The following is a 14,786-nucleotide window of genomic DNA, read 5'->3' as shown; positions in this document are numbered from 1 at the left end:
CTCAGGCACCCCAAACTGCAGTAAAACCATGCACGCAACACCCGGTAACCCACGTGTGTGGAATTAACTTCCCGCAGTACGCGGAGGCACGCAGGGACACGAATAACACGTACGCGTGGGACACACAGGCTACTATGACTTCGAAAATGGGTACGCGATACACAGGGGCACCCGCAGTGGGAAAAATAGTGTGCGTGACTCACCGTCAGACTAGCGTGATAATGAAAAACACGCGTAGCCAATACCCCCGCCAAAAGAAGAGATACGTCCTTGATCCGCTGTGAAGTTGTGATGGCGCATGAAACAACACGAAGTAGCAACACACACGTCGGTCTCCACGAAAGGCACGTACAGCTAACTGCTGTCCCCGCTCACCTTTAACCCGTGCTGAGTGAAACGCCCGTGCACGTCACTTCACTTACGCGCTTAGGTCCTTTCCTCGAATTACACGCATTGACACGCGGACATGTTGTTTTTTCATGTGCTGATTCACGATGCACTCGTCACTAGGGAAACGCCCGCGTGCGTTATGTCACAGACACGCTTACGCGCTAAGGGCCTTTCCTCGAATTACAGACTGACGTGCTATTTTCCACGTACCAATTCACTCTGTATCAAGCTGGCCACGCGACAACACACGGAAGACCATGCTCTTGCCCAGAAGGCCATTTACCTGCCCCCCAGAGCCCCAAGCCCGCTCCCACCTGCCATCTGCTGCTGCCTGCTGGCCACGTGCCCTGCTATTTGGTGCCTGCACGTCAGCCATCTACAGGTGTCCAGTTGCTGTGACCACCCCTGCTGGAACAGAAGACTCCCGACTGGAGTTCCATCACTCCACAGCCTAGCCCCAGGACCCAGTTGCCCAACCACACCTGCATCGGGGGTTGCCATGTCCGAGACAACACCATCTGGCACCAGTGGCAACCCCCCGGCAGAGGGCTGGCAGCTTCACTGCCAATGAAGTTGGCATCCTGGTGGAACAAGTCCTGGGGCATTATGATGCCCTCTTTGGAAGTACACGCACCGACAATGAAGGACAGAAGAGGATCTGGAAGGACACCGTGGCTGCCATCAACATGGAGGGGGGGCAGCCCACAACATGCAACACGTCCGGAAGCGCTGGGAGGACTTCAGGTCCAGGACCCTCAGCAAGGCCCAGCGCCTCTTGAAGGCAAAGCATGCAGAGGGGTGCCGGGTCCGCCTTACCAACATCCAGATGAGGGTCCTGGAATGCATACACCCAGCGCTCCACCTCCAGGTCCTTCAGAGGCAGACCCATCTGGATTCGAGCGGTAAGTGTCCATGCGTACTGATTGGACGCAGTGCATGTTGAGGTGTGCCAGAAGTGTGCAGGTTGGACATAAGTCTTGAAAGGCCCATGTATGGATGTGTATGTACAGGGACATGAGCCTGCTGCATGTGAGTCCAGTCATGTGTCACGCACATCAATGGTGTATGTGTTCAAATGCATGATGGCCAAATGCATGTGTAGGTGCACACATGTATACATTTCTGTGTATGTACTGTGGCATGTCTGTGGTGAGATACATGGATGCTGGTTCCACCTTCATGTATGTGCACAATGTACATGTGCGTGTGTGTGTATTTGACATGTGTGCCACTGTGATACACCATGGATGCATGTGACACCGACATGTAGGAGGCTGATTGGCAGATATGACATGGATGCTGATGATTTCACTGCGACAGGTGGTGGAGATGTCCAGATGCATGTATGTCTGGTGGCATGTGTGCATGTGTTCGGCACTCCCCGTGTTGCATGTGACGTCAGACTAAGCTTCGGATGCTGTTGTATGTGTATGGATGGTGCTGCCTGTTGCAACATTCCTGTTAATTTGCGCATGTGTGTGGGTTCAAATGAAATGTGTGTTGAGGAGTGTGATGCCATGTGTGAAGTTTGACACTGCCACTCATGTGCAACTGTTATGTGTGTATCAGACCATTGTACAGTGCCCTGATGCCTGTGTTCTGTCTCTCCATGTCTGCAGCGTCAACTGATGAAGAGGAAGGAGATGGTGCTGTGGAGCACAGCAGCAGGGATCCCACCGCCAGCCGGAGATGCAAGGCCCAGCTCCACTCCCATGTTGTCATCTCGTCGGGGAGTGAGGAGTCTGGTGCCACGTCCGCGGCCGCAGCTGCCGAGGGTAGGTCCAAGAGGCAGAGGTCGGAGGTGTACTCCTCGGCAGCAGAAGGGGCAGCTGAGACCCCACACGGGCCTATGGAGGAAGATTGCACAGAGTCATCCAGGTTGGTGGGGGTTTTGGTTGAGGATGAGGCTGTGGAAGGGCCGTGCACGGGGTCTGGAGGGGGGATTCCACTGGTGTAGTCCAGGGGCAAGGACAGGAGGCAGCACAGGCGGCCGCAGAGGTGCCTGTGTGTAATCATGTCCCTGATCCTGTGACTGCATCATCCGGCACAAGCAGGGATGCCTTCACCCAGAGCTGTTTTCAGGGAGGGGATGCGCACACAACTGGCCTTCCTCTCCCTGCGGATGTGGCAATCCGGAACCGTGTTGAGCCTGTCCTGGCTGGGGTGGCGTTGTGTCAATGTGGCATTCGGGAGGACATGCAGGGTTCTGATGAGGACACTGCACGTAATTCTGGAATCCTCGTTGACTGCGTCGACCAACTAGGACGGGTCACCAGTGTGGGGTTCCTCCGTGTGCTGGACCTTCTACTGACCCCCTCCTCAACTGAACCCCCTATGCGCCAGTCATCCTCCGTGCCAGCTTCCTGCCCAACTAACACCTCGGCACCCTGTGAAGCTGCCCCTGACCCAGCGGCCAGGCTGGTGGAGGACACATCCCTGTCACAGTCGGGAGTCGGAGGTCCAGCAAGGGTGGCCACCACAACAACTGGACCCCAGCAGGAGGAGGATGTGCAGGCATCAACAGGCAGGGCACATGCACGGCAGCAGCAGGCTCAAGGTGGGAGCGATGATGCTCGGGGCCATCAACATCAGAGGGGCAGGCATCGGCCGGAGGGCAGGAGGACCCTGGATTGGGAGTGTCTTCCGTGTGGCAGCGTTTGGGCCGGCAAATAGATGCGGAGCGGCAGCGGGCGGAAGAGACATGGCTCACTATGGTCAGGGCGGAGAACTCCATGTGCAGGGCGTTGAGGCGGGCTGAGTGTCTCGAGGCTATCAACAAGTGAGCCGTTGGACTTGCCCGCCATCTTTGTAAATAGTTCTGTAGGTGTACGTTTCCTTTCTATTTTTTTTTTCCTTTGGGGCACATGGACTATGCCCCGCCTTTTTGTATATAGTTATTTATTAGGTAGGATTTAGGTTAGGTTTCCTTTGGATTGTTGGGCTCATGGACCGTTGGATGTTCATTTATAAATAGTTTTGGACCTGGATTTAATTTTCTTGGACCCATGGTGGAATACTTTTCATTTTGGGAACTCTGATTTTTGTTTGATGGACGGACTCATTGGACCCATTTTAATTTGCATTCATTTTTTTTTCATTTTTTGGACTTCCGGACTTGTAATATTTATTATTTGATTATTGTCTGCTTTTGTTTTATTCATTTTGTTTATTCTTCAATACACTTTTTTTCTATACTTTACTTGTGTGGTCTTCTCTCATGTGTTTTGTGCATGTCACAATGTGGTTTTTCACAGTCATATGTCACCATTGTGTGGGTCAGAGGGACATGTATTCATGAGCATGCTGGTTATTTATTTTCTATCAATGTGGAGTGGATGGAATGCTTGGTTAGGTGTTTGGACTGGGGTGGCGTGAGGTGGGATTTGGGTGGCCATAAGGGCCATGGGTCTGGAGTGTGATGATGTGTCGGGTGGAGGGACATTAGTCGGGTCCTGCTGGCAGGTGCCCATCACTTGTGGGTGGGGGTGCAGGGGGACATGAGTCGGGGCCTGCTGGCAGGTGCCCATCAATGGACATGAGTCGGGGCCTGCTGGAAGGTGCCCGTCAAGGGTGGGTGGGTGTTGGTGCAGGGGGACATGAGTCGGGGCCTGCTGGCAGGTGCCTGTCAAGGGTGGACGGGTTGGGGACATGAGTCAGGGCCTGCAGGCAGGTGACCGTCAAGGGTGGGTGGGTGGGGGACATGAGTCAGGGCCTGCTGGCAGGTGCCCGTCAAGGGAGGGGGAGTGGGGAACATGAGTCGGAACCTGCTGGCAGGTGCCCGTCACTGGTGGGTGGGTGGATGGGGGACATGTGTTGGAGCTCACAAGTATATGGTGCCATGTAGGCTGCTTGCAGGGCATGGTCAGGGGTGTAGGGTATTCCCCTGTGGTGTGGGCTGCCTGCAGGGCATGGGGAGGGGGGAAAGGGCACGTCCAGGGCCCACACTGAAAATACGCCTGTAAAACTCCCTGCGCACCCCTCGGAATAAGTGTATCCCACCCATGCTAGCAAAAACGCGTGTAAAACTCCCCACGCACCCCTCGGAATACACATACCCAACCCGCGCTAGCAAAAACATGTGTAAAACTCCCTGTAAAACTCCTGCGCACCCCTCGGAATACACTTACCCCACCCGCGCTAGCAAAAACACGTGTAAAACTCCCCGCACACCCCTCAGAATACGCGTACCTGACCCGTGTTAGCAAAAACGTGTGTAAAACTCCCTGCGCACCCCTCGGAATACGCGGACCCCACTCGCATTAGGTAAAATGCATGGAAAAAGTCCTCCCTGTGGTTTGGGCTGCCTGTGGGGCATGGGGATGGAGGATGGGCTGCCTTTGGGGCATGGGGAGGGAGGATGGGCTACCTGTGGGGCATGGGGAGGGAGGATGGGCTTCCTGGGCATATTCCGAAGGGTGCGCGTGGATTTCTACATGCATTTTACCTGATGCAAACGGGATACGTGTATTCCGAGGGGTGCGCGTGGACCTTTACATGCGCATTGGCAGTGTGGGCACTCGGGTGTGCCCTTTCCCCCCTCCCCATGCCCTGCAGGCAGCCCACACCACAGGGGACTACCCTACACCCCTGACCATGCCCCGCAGACAGCCCACATAGGTCTTCAGTGGGGAAGCCCCAATGAGAGAAGATATCTTCTACGACTCCCCTGTGTAGACACCATTCGTGTTCTTCTGGGAGGGGGTCTCTGCTTAGAGCATCCGCTAGAGAATTGAGATCCCCTGGAACATGTTGAGATGACAGGAAGATGTTCCGTCTGAGTGCCCATTTCCAAATTTTCTGGGCAAACTTGGACAGATTTGGCGAACAAGTCCCTCCTTGCTTGTCCAGGTAAAACATGGCTGTAGTGCTGTCCGTCTGGATTTGCACTGACAGATTTAGCAGGTAGGGCTCGAACGCTTGAAGCGCTCTGAATACTGCCAGAAGCTCTAGCAGGTTGATGTGATTCTTGGCCACTGAGTGAGACCAGAGAGCCTGAGCTGTGTGGTGGAGATGGTGAGCTCCCCACCCTGTCAGGCATGCATCGGTTGTGACTACCGCCTGTATCTCGGGATCGTAAAAGGGTTTCCCCTTGGACAAATTTTCTCTTGTCCACCAGTTTAGGCTTTGTACAAGTGTTGGCGAAACGACCACTAGATCGTCCCACTGACCACTTGCCTGAGACCACTGTTTCGCCAACCATTCCTGCATGGGACGCATGCGCAGGAGCGCGTGGGGGACCAGGTAAATACATGACGCCATCATGCCCAGCAACCGCATTGCTTTGCGTACCGTTAACTGGCGACCGGACTGATATTGCGGAATTTGCAGCAGTATATTCTGAATTCTTTCCTCGGAAGGAAAGGTCAACCTCTCTTGAGTGTCTAGGATAGCTCCTAGGAACTGTTTGGAAGTGCTTGGCACCAGACTTGACTTTTTCTCGTTTATTGAGAAGCCCAATTCGAAGAGGAGGTCGATTGTCCTTTGAATGTTTGTTCTGCAAATTACTGGGGTCTCCCCCGTGATGAGCCAGTCGTCCAGGTAAGGGTACACCGGGATTGCCTCCCTGCGTAGGTGTGCTGCGCCACCGCCAGTACCTTGGTGAATACCCTTGGAGCCGAAGCTTTCCCGAAGGGCAGTACCTTGAACTGGTAGTGCCGACTGTCCACCTTGAAGCGCAAGTACTTTCTGTGCGCTGGGAACATGGAAATATGAAAATAGGCATCTTTCATGTCCAATGTTGCCATGTAATCCCCCTTTTTTAGGAGGGGGATTACCTCTTGGAGAGTAGTCATGTGAAATTTTTGGGGCTTGACATACCTGTTTGCAGGCCGTAAGTCCAATACTGGCCGCATTGTCAAATCTTTTTTTGGCACAAGGAAGTAAGTTCAATAAATACCCTTGTTTACCTGGTGTCCCGGGACGAGTTCTATTGCGTCCTTTGCTAGCAGATTGACAATATTCTCGAGGAGGATCTTTTGGTGTTCCAAAGAGTGTATTCTTTGTTGTGGAGGATGGTTCCGGGGACGCTCTAACAGTTCTATGCAGTACCCAGCGGATACTGTGGACAGCACCCATCTGTCTGATGTGATCCCTTCCCAAACTTGGGTGAAGTTGGAAATGCGTCCCCCTACTGGGGTTGCATGAGAAGGGACCCTGAACGGAGCGTCACTGTTTTGGTGGAGGCGTGCCGCCTCCTTTACTGGGACTGCCTCTACCCTTACCACGTCCTCTTTTATTACCCCTGCCGTAACCCTGGGTAGACTGTTGGTTATTATTGTTCCACGGTGTACCCTGCCCCTGGGAATAGTTAGATCCCCTCTGGGAATTTTGGCCGCGTGGGCGACGAAAATTGCCATTCCCTCTTTGATTAGGGGGTTTGTTGGTTAGTTGGCCTAGGGATTTGAGTGTCTCATATTCATCCTTGGCATTTTTCAGCGCGTCCTCGACCGCCTTACCAAACAACAGATCCGGCTCCACCGGTTTATCTAACAAAGATGCTTGGGTTTCAGCTTTGAATCCAGACTGCCGTAACCAAGCGTGTCTTTTGATAACAGTTCCTTCTGGTATCAATTTGCCAGCGTTATCCGCGGCATCAAAGGTTGCTTTTAAAATGCAACCGGACACGGCTCTTCCCTCCGCCGCAACTCGTGCCAACTGGCTCTTTAAGGGTTCTGGGGCGGAGTCTATGAGTGCCGCGACTTCTTCCCACTGATGGCAGTTGTAGCTGGCCAACAGGGCGGTGGAGTTGGCAATCCTTGCCTGGTAGGCGGAAGTGGAGGCTACTTTCCTGCCCAAACCATACAGTTTCTTGCTCTCCTTGTCGGGAGGAGCTTCGGACGATGACAAGGGTATTCCAGCCCTCTTAAGGGTGTTAGTAACAACCAGGGAGTCTGGTTTCAGATGCCCTCTTATATACAGTGGGTCTGATTGGGCTGCCCTGAAAAGTTTCTCAATCCTGGGGTTCACTGCCCTGGTGAGGTTAGGATTTAAAAGTGAAGGGTCTATTCTCCTCTGAATAGACTTAAGGATAGGGATGGCCTGAGCAACAGGCCTCCTTTCTCCCACTAACTCTTCTTCGAAGTCCCTCTCCTCTTGAGCACCCTGTGTGTCAATGTGGAAATGTTCTGCCGCTCGGGACAGAACTTCATTCAGGAGAGGTTGATTGTCGACAGGGGAGTCGGTAATCGGGGGTTCTTTCTCTACCGGGGAATCTACTCTGTAGGTCTCAGGATCTTCCTCTTCCTCTTCTTGGTCCTCATCATCCCCATAGTAGCCCGTACCAGTTTGCTCTTCCAACATGCCCAAATCTGGATCCTCACAAAAGGATGTATCCCCTTGATATTGGGAGTAGGGCTGTATATAGAAGGGGTCCGAAGACCGTGTTGGGGCTTCAAACCGGGACTTCTTACTTGGAGGTATTGGATCCTTAGAGCCTGAAGGTGCTGACCCGTCGGGAGTATAGGAAAGAAAGTGTTCAGGGTTCTTTGTGTACAAATCTGCCAATGAAGACATCCTTGACATAACCCTGTCTATGTCATCAGTAGACCATTCTCTAGAACTGGGAATGATCTTTTTTGGGGCTTTCTCCGCCTTATCCTGACTAGACTTACTGGTTTTAGCAGCTGTCCTTGGGATAACAGAGGACTGGGACTTGTCTGTCTGTTTATGTGGAGTAGGAAGTTTTTGAGGTGTGTGAGGAGGCTGAGACTGCTTCCTCTGTTGTTTTCCCCCCTCCCCGTGGGCGGAAGAGTGTTTTCCCTGTTTTTTCGGCCCTCCGGAGCCTTCCGACGCCTGGCGTCGAGGTTCGGGGGTAGTGTCCCTATCTTTAGAACGTGGAGGTAGGGACTCGGGAGCCGCCGTTACGCGGTCTGTGGGCGCTGACTCCTGGAGTGCGGTCTGGGGATGGAAGTCGGCTTTGTCCTCAGACGATCAAACTTCCGTTACATTGGGGAGCGAGGCACTCTTGGCAACAGTGGATGATTGCATGGAGTCATGCGGCGATCTAGATAGAGAACGCCCAGAGGACACCGATTCGGACCGTTATCTATATGCCTCTTTCTGAGAACTCGACGTGCGCGTCGAGTCTCGGTTGGACTTCATGTGCTTTGTGGAAGTGCTGTGGGTAGCGCTTGTGTCTCCGGGGGTCTTCCCCATAGCCGACCTGCCGGACGACCTTCCGAGGTCGGGGACTTGCGCTCGGCTGTCTCTTGACGCCACGTTGCCCTCGCCGTCTGAAAGTACGGCGTCGCTGCCATCGCTGAAGGCGCCCTCTGCTGCCATGGCCTCCTGACGCCTGGCGTGGTGGGCCCAACGCTTGATCGACCGGTCCTTAAGTGTTTTTAGTTTAAACCTACTACACGCTCTGCAGTTCGCCTCGGGGTGGTCCCTCGGCAAGCAGAGGTTGCACGTTGCGTGCCTGTCGACCCCAGGGTACTTGCGGTTGCACTTGGGGCAGAATTGGAAAGGGGTCCCCTCCATACGCACCTTGTGGCAGCGGGCTAGTAAGTGTAGGAATATATAAGAATGTACCTATATACCAAAAGAGTGTAGAGTATGTCCACCCCCCACTCTCCCTACTTGCAGGGCCGAGGACAGAGGCCTTCCAAGGCCCGGGCCGAGGCCGGAGGCCTTCCGAGGCCCAAATCCGTCGTGCAGTTGTCGACGGTCGAATTCTTCTCTGGGCCGGCGTCGAGTGTAGAAGTTCGGTGACTCGACGTTGGGGTGGAGAAATTGGTAAATATAACAATATTTAGCAAAAGTATGGCTAAGGCCAGGGAACTCCGCGAAATGCTTCCGACCAGTATGGCGGAAAAAAAACAATCTGAGGGTCCTACATGCGTGAGGGATCATGGGTACAGTGGACGTCACACTAGGGATAGTATTACTGGCACGCTCTGTGTCGACGCCCATTTTTGAGTTTCGAAAAAACAAACTGTAATACTCTGCAGCTTCCACTAGATGTCGGCCTATGCACAGCATGTGATCTAAGCAGATTCCACAAGCCGCAGAAATATATATATATGAGTATCCCAAAGTAAGAACAAACTCCTGTTGATTTTCCCAGTAAGAAATGCCATGCCACAGTAATAAAAACTATGTCCATACTACCTGTGTCAATGTTGGCCAGTACAGCCCCGTAGGAACACTCATCATGCTGGCTTAAGCTTTGATGCCAGTAAAAAAAATGTCATGCCATAGTAAGACAATACGTCTAGACTTGCTCCACCAATGTAGGCCATAATGGCTATGTAACAACTCTCATCATGCTGGATTTACCCTTGATGCCCATTAAACAATGCCTTGCCACAGTGAAAAAATATGACCAAAAAGACTATGCTGCACAAATGGAACCCCAAATCATAGGCCCACTCCCTCACCCAGCACACACACATACATATAGCATTAAAATCACACACATGCACACAAACAACACAAACATGCACCAAAACAAGATACACTTACAGACACAAACTCTCACATGCACACACATAGATGCACACACAAATACCTCCTTTTCTTAAATGTTCTTATCTGCAGCCCTGGTACGGACTCCAGATGAGTCTGCTCACACTGACTGCTGCTACAAAGACCCTCTAGCTCCCGCGCAGCACACAGCAGGAACTAGGAAACGGGAAGAGCTTCCATTGCCTGCATATGTCATTACATTGCCCTGGGCCTCTGAATTTGCGGCGAGGCAGAGGAGTGCCCCCAACACACATGTGGCCCTAGAGAAACCCAGCCTGTACCCCCAATGGGCCATGCAAAGCTGGGGAAGCAACACACCCCTGTACTTGCAAGGCTCATTTGGCATGCATGCTGGGGTACTATACTGAACTATCAAAGGGAAACCATGTTTGAACTACCCACCTATGCTGATGTTACTACTTCCCCTGTGCCACTAGCACTATCTGGTGTCACCAACTCCTTCTTGGGTCTTTCTACCTCCTCGTCCACCAAGACTGGTGTTATCCTCTCCTCCTGCAACCACCCTTCTGCTGAAGATACCTCAACTGTCCAAGGACTGGTCCTCTCCCACCTGGATAGTGGCAATGCCCTTCTGGAAGGCCTTCAGGCAACCAGCTTGGACCCTCTTTGATGTATCCTTCTGGATGCAGCACGACACATCGAAGGACTCCACAGGTTTGACCAGATCATCCTCATAATAATAATAACAATCTACTACATATGTTCTACTACATATTATTAGAGATACAAAACAATGATCAATAACTATTTTTGGGTAGGATCTATAACACTTGCCTGACCTTGAACATTTCCATTACTTCTCTGTTACGGTTTGCATCTGAAGGTTTGTGCAGCTGCTGTCCATGCCGGGATCACAGGCTTCTTATTGAATGTTCCTGAAAAGTACATTTGCATCGCTTCGGGGTCTGGGATTCTTCAAACAGAGATGAATTATCATACGTGTGTCGGCTATACATCTTTTTCTGCAGATAAGATGCTCCTTAAGGAGTGTATCCATTGCTTTGGATCGATTGGTCTGAATATCAGCAATGTAACAGTGATGAGGATTTACAAGTGAGAGATTTTACAGTGAGTGCAACTAACCCACTACATATAAAGAACTACAAGAATCATAAAGAATAATATCATTTGCTTGATAAAAAATGTGGATGGACTTTGACATTTACTGATTGACCGTCTAGGAGATTTGGAGGGAATGACCGGCAGCACTTTTGGGGGAGTGTCACAGAGGAGAAGAACAGCTCTGTTGATTACTGTCACAGAGATTAAGTAATCCTCTGTGAGTTCGTATCACAGATATCAAGTATAGCTCTATGGCTAGGTGTCACAGAGATGAAGTATACCTCAATGTTTCCAATCACAGAGATGAAATGCACCTCTATGGGTTAATGCCGCAGAAACGCAGTAAGCGTCTGAGGGTTAGTGTTACAGAGATGAAGTAAACCTCTATGGGTACTATTACAGATATGAAATAAACCTATATGTCAGAGTCAGTGAGATACAGCAACAAACTGTGGTTAGTGTTGCAGAGATACAAAAACACTCTGAATATCAGTGTCAAAGAGGTATGGTAAAACTCTGTAGATGCCTGTCGCAGAGCTGTGGAGGACTCTGCAACACCAGAAGCCATGACATCACCAAACTAGAATCTAAGAGATGCAAGAAAGAAAAGAACACTAACCAGGCCTTCCTCTGAGACACGTGGGGAGGGTCCAGAACAAAAGATACACATTAAATTGTTCCTGTCATTTTATTTATTTATTTTATTTATGTATTTATAACGCGCCGAAGTTCGCAAGCATCAGGGCGTGACAAGACCACGAGAAAAGAGGTCACAGGACTACATAAAAAAAGAAAAGAGAGGGACTCAAGGGAGTCTGTGCTGAATATTTAACGAATTACCGAAAAAGTAACGTTTTCAGCTGCTTCCTAAATAGGGAGTAACTACTTTCCAGTCTCAGGTTATCTGGAAGCTCGTTCTAGAGGGCAATAGCTTTGGTGGGGAAGGCTCTCCCAAGTCCAGTAGCTTTGACTCTAGTATGGCTAACTTTGAGTAGCCCTTTTTTGGCTGATCTTAGACAACGGCTTGGTTCATACCAGTGAAATTCCTTTTTAAGGTATGATGGGGCCGTACCGAATAGACAGCGGTGGACTAGTGTCAGAGATTTGAATTTAATACGCTCCTCTATGGCGAGCCAGTGAAGGCCTATTCGGTTGTGGGTGATGTGGTCGCGCTTGGATTTCCCAGTGATAGATCTAACAGCATTGTTCTGGATTATCTGGCATTGTTTAATGCAAGAGTTACTTGAACCAAGCATCAATGCATTCCCATAATCCAATTGGGACAGAATCGTGGCTCTAGCGATGGTGGGGCTATTTTTGGCATTGAGATATGGCCTAATACGGTGTAATAATCTCTGGTAGTATTGGCAATTCCTTTTAAGGTATGAAACCTGTGCATCTGCACCTAGCGAGGATTGCAGGTATATGCCAAGTGTTTTCACTTTGCTTGAGACCATAATGCTGGAGTCTTTGATGTTGAATGAGGAATAAACTGGGCTTAGATTGGCTAAGGCTTTTCTAGATCCAAATGTCATAAGTTCTGTTTTTGACCCATTCAGACACATCCAGTGGGCCTTCATCCAGCTTTCTATGGTATTATAGATAGCTGACAGTCTGTTGTTGTCTGCAGCGTGGTCTCCGCTGAGTTCTATAATCAGCTGTGTGTCATCTGCGAAGTTGGTAAAGTAAATTCCCAACTGTGAGAGGAGGGCGCAGAGGCAGCGAATATATAGATTAAATAGGAGAGGGGAGAAGCTGGCACCTTGCGGGACGCCGCAGTCCACAGGGTTCGTACTAGAGGAATGTCCACCCCAGGTGATTTTTGATTTTCTGTCCTCCAGAAAGGAGGATATCCAATCGATGGCTTCCTCGGCACAGTTTCCTGCTTTTCCCAGGGCCTCACAGAGCTTCCCGTGATCTAGTCAATCGAATGCTGCCGAGAGGTCCAATAGAATAAGCAGGCCGGCCTTTCCTTTACAAAGGATTTCCAGCATTTTAGATTGAAGGTCGAGTAATGCTGATTCTGTGCTGTGTGCACTTCTAAATCCTGATTGCTGGGGGTGTAGCAAGTCGTGCTTGTCCACGTACTCTTGAAGTTGGTGCGTGGCTACTTTATCAAGAATCTTCAACAAAAAGTTGCAATTCGTGATAGGACGAAGATTGGCCGGATTTTGGCCGGATTTTGCTGGTCAAGGCCAGGCTTTTTAACCAATGGTGTAACTGTTACTGTTTTTAGACTGGTGGGAACAGTCCGGTCTCTAAAAGACGAGTTTATCATGCGGCAAACAAAGGGTGAAAAAATGCCTGCGTTGTCTAGGATAAATTTAGGGGGCAGTATGTTTTCAGGGCATGAAGTGCAATTCATGTTGGAGAGAGTGTCCAACATGATTTCTGGTGTTATCGGTGTGAATTGGAATTTGGATACTTTAATTTCAGGGTCAACCTTGTTATAAATCAGTGGGGAGCCAATAACATTGCAATTTAAGATGGTGTCTCTAGCTTTTAGAATCTTTTGTGAGAATGCAGTTTGGACTTTTTCGCAGTCCGACATAGTTGGCTGGAAGGGAGGGGTGAGAGTAGGCGGCTTTTCAAAGGTTTTTAAAATTTGAAACAGCTTTCCCGTAGAGTTGGATGCACCTGTAATTTGCTCATTATAATAGTTTTTCTTTATTTCAATTACTTTATTTCTGTACAGGATGTCAGATTTCTTCCATTTGTCTTTATTGAGTTCTGTAGGAGTTTTAAGCCACTGTCTTTCGAGTTTCCTTTTGGCTATCTTAAGGGTGCCTAGTTCCGTAGTGTACCAACTTTGGTGATTAGGGTTGGGGCGCACTGGTTTGTTTTTCAGTGGGGCATTCTTATCTAGAAGCTCTTGGAAGTGGTTATTATAAGTAGTGATATAAGATGTGCTGTAGGATGGAAATTATGGCAATACATTCCAGAGAACACCTGTTGCCTGGTTACCCATGATACTTGCTTCTGCCTCCTCCCCTCCACTTCTCCGGTGCTACTTTTCCTTCTCCCTATGTATTATTCTCCAGCTTTTGTGATGTTGCGGTCAAAGAGTAATATGTACAAATTTACATTCCTGAAACCTGATGGACTCCACAATATCAAAGGGGGGCACCTAACATCAGAAGGAATAACCCTTGCGACAGCAGCAGGAATTTGCAAGTTACAGGAAGATTGGAATGGACCAATCTACTGTAGAGAAATGACTATCTAAAGGGTTGAGACCATTGAATCTTCTTTGAGTCAACTTCATAGAGCCAGCTTCTTGAGATTTCTCACACAATTTCCCTGAAACCTTGTGAGGGTAAAGTCTGCCCAAATCTCCCCAGCCATTGTTGTAAAGATAAGGATTTCCACAGAGGGTACAGACCTTCCCCCTTACTGCTTCAGGGGAACATTTGAAGTTACATGCTGTTGGTAAGTCTAACTGCTGCTGGTGCCCAGGACTTTGGTTGCTGAAGTTGCAAACCTGCAAGTGTCCCTGGCAACATTTCTAACTCTGAAGGGCCTTACAGACTCCACATTCCTCACAATCCGGACAGGGTCACACAGAACCACAGGACCAATTAAAAGCTACATCTGGCTCTCTGTATCACCAAACTGCTACAATGCGGTTTGTGCATCTTTGCATTCCTTTACGTCGCTGCAAGGACTCGCAAGAGCTGTTGTAGGCACTCTATGTTTTGAACAGACTTAAGTATGTCTTAACCAACCTGCAAACCCAACATCACCTGTTCATTTCCAAGCTTATTCAAGCTTTGAGCCATTGCTGCTGCTGATCCATGACCCTGTGTTGGATGCATTCAAACAAGCTCGCAGTTGAAGTTGAATCATCG

Source organism: Ambystoma mexicanum, chromosome 10, assembly GCF_040938575.1.
Source record: "Ambystoma mexicanum isolate Mex_15411 chromosome 10, UKY_AmexF1_1, whole genome shotgun sequence".
Taxonomy (NCBI): domain Eukaryota; kingdom Metazoa; phylum Chordata; class Amphibia; order Caudata; family Ambystomatidae; genus Ambystoma; species Ambystoma mexicanum.
Note: the sequence above shows the minus strand (reverse complement) of the source record.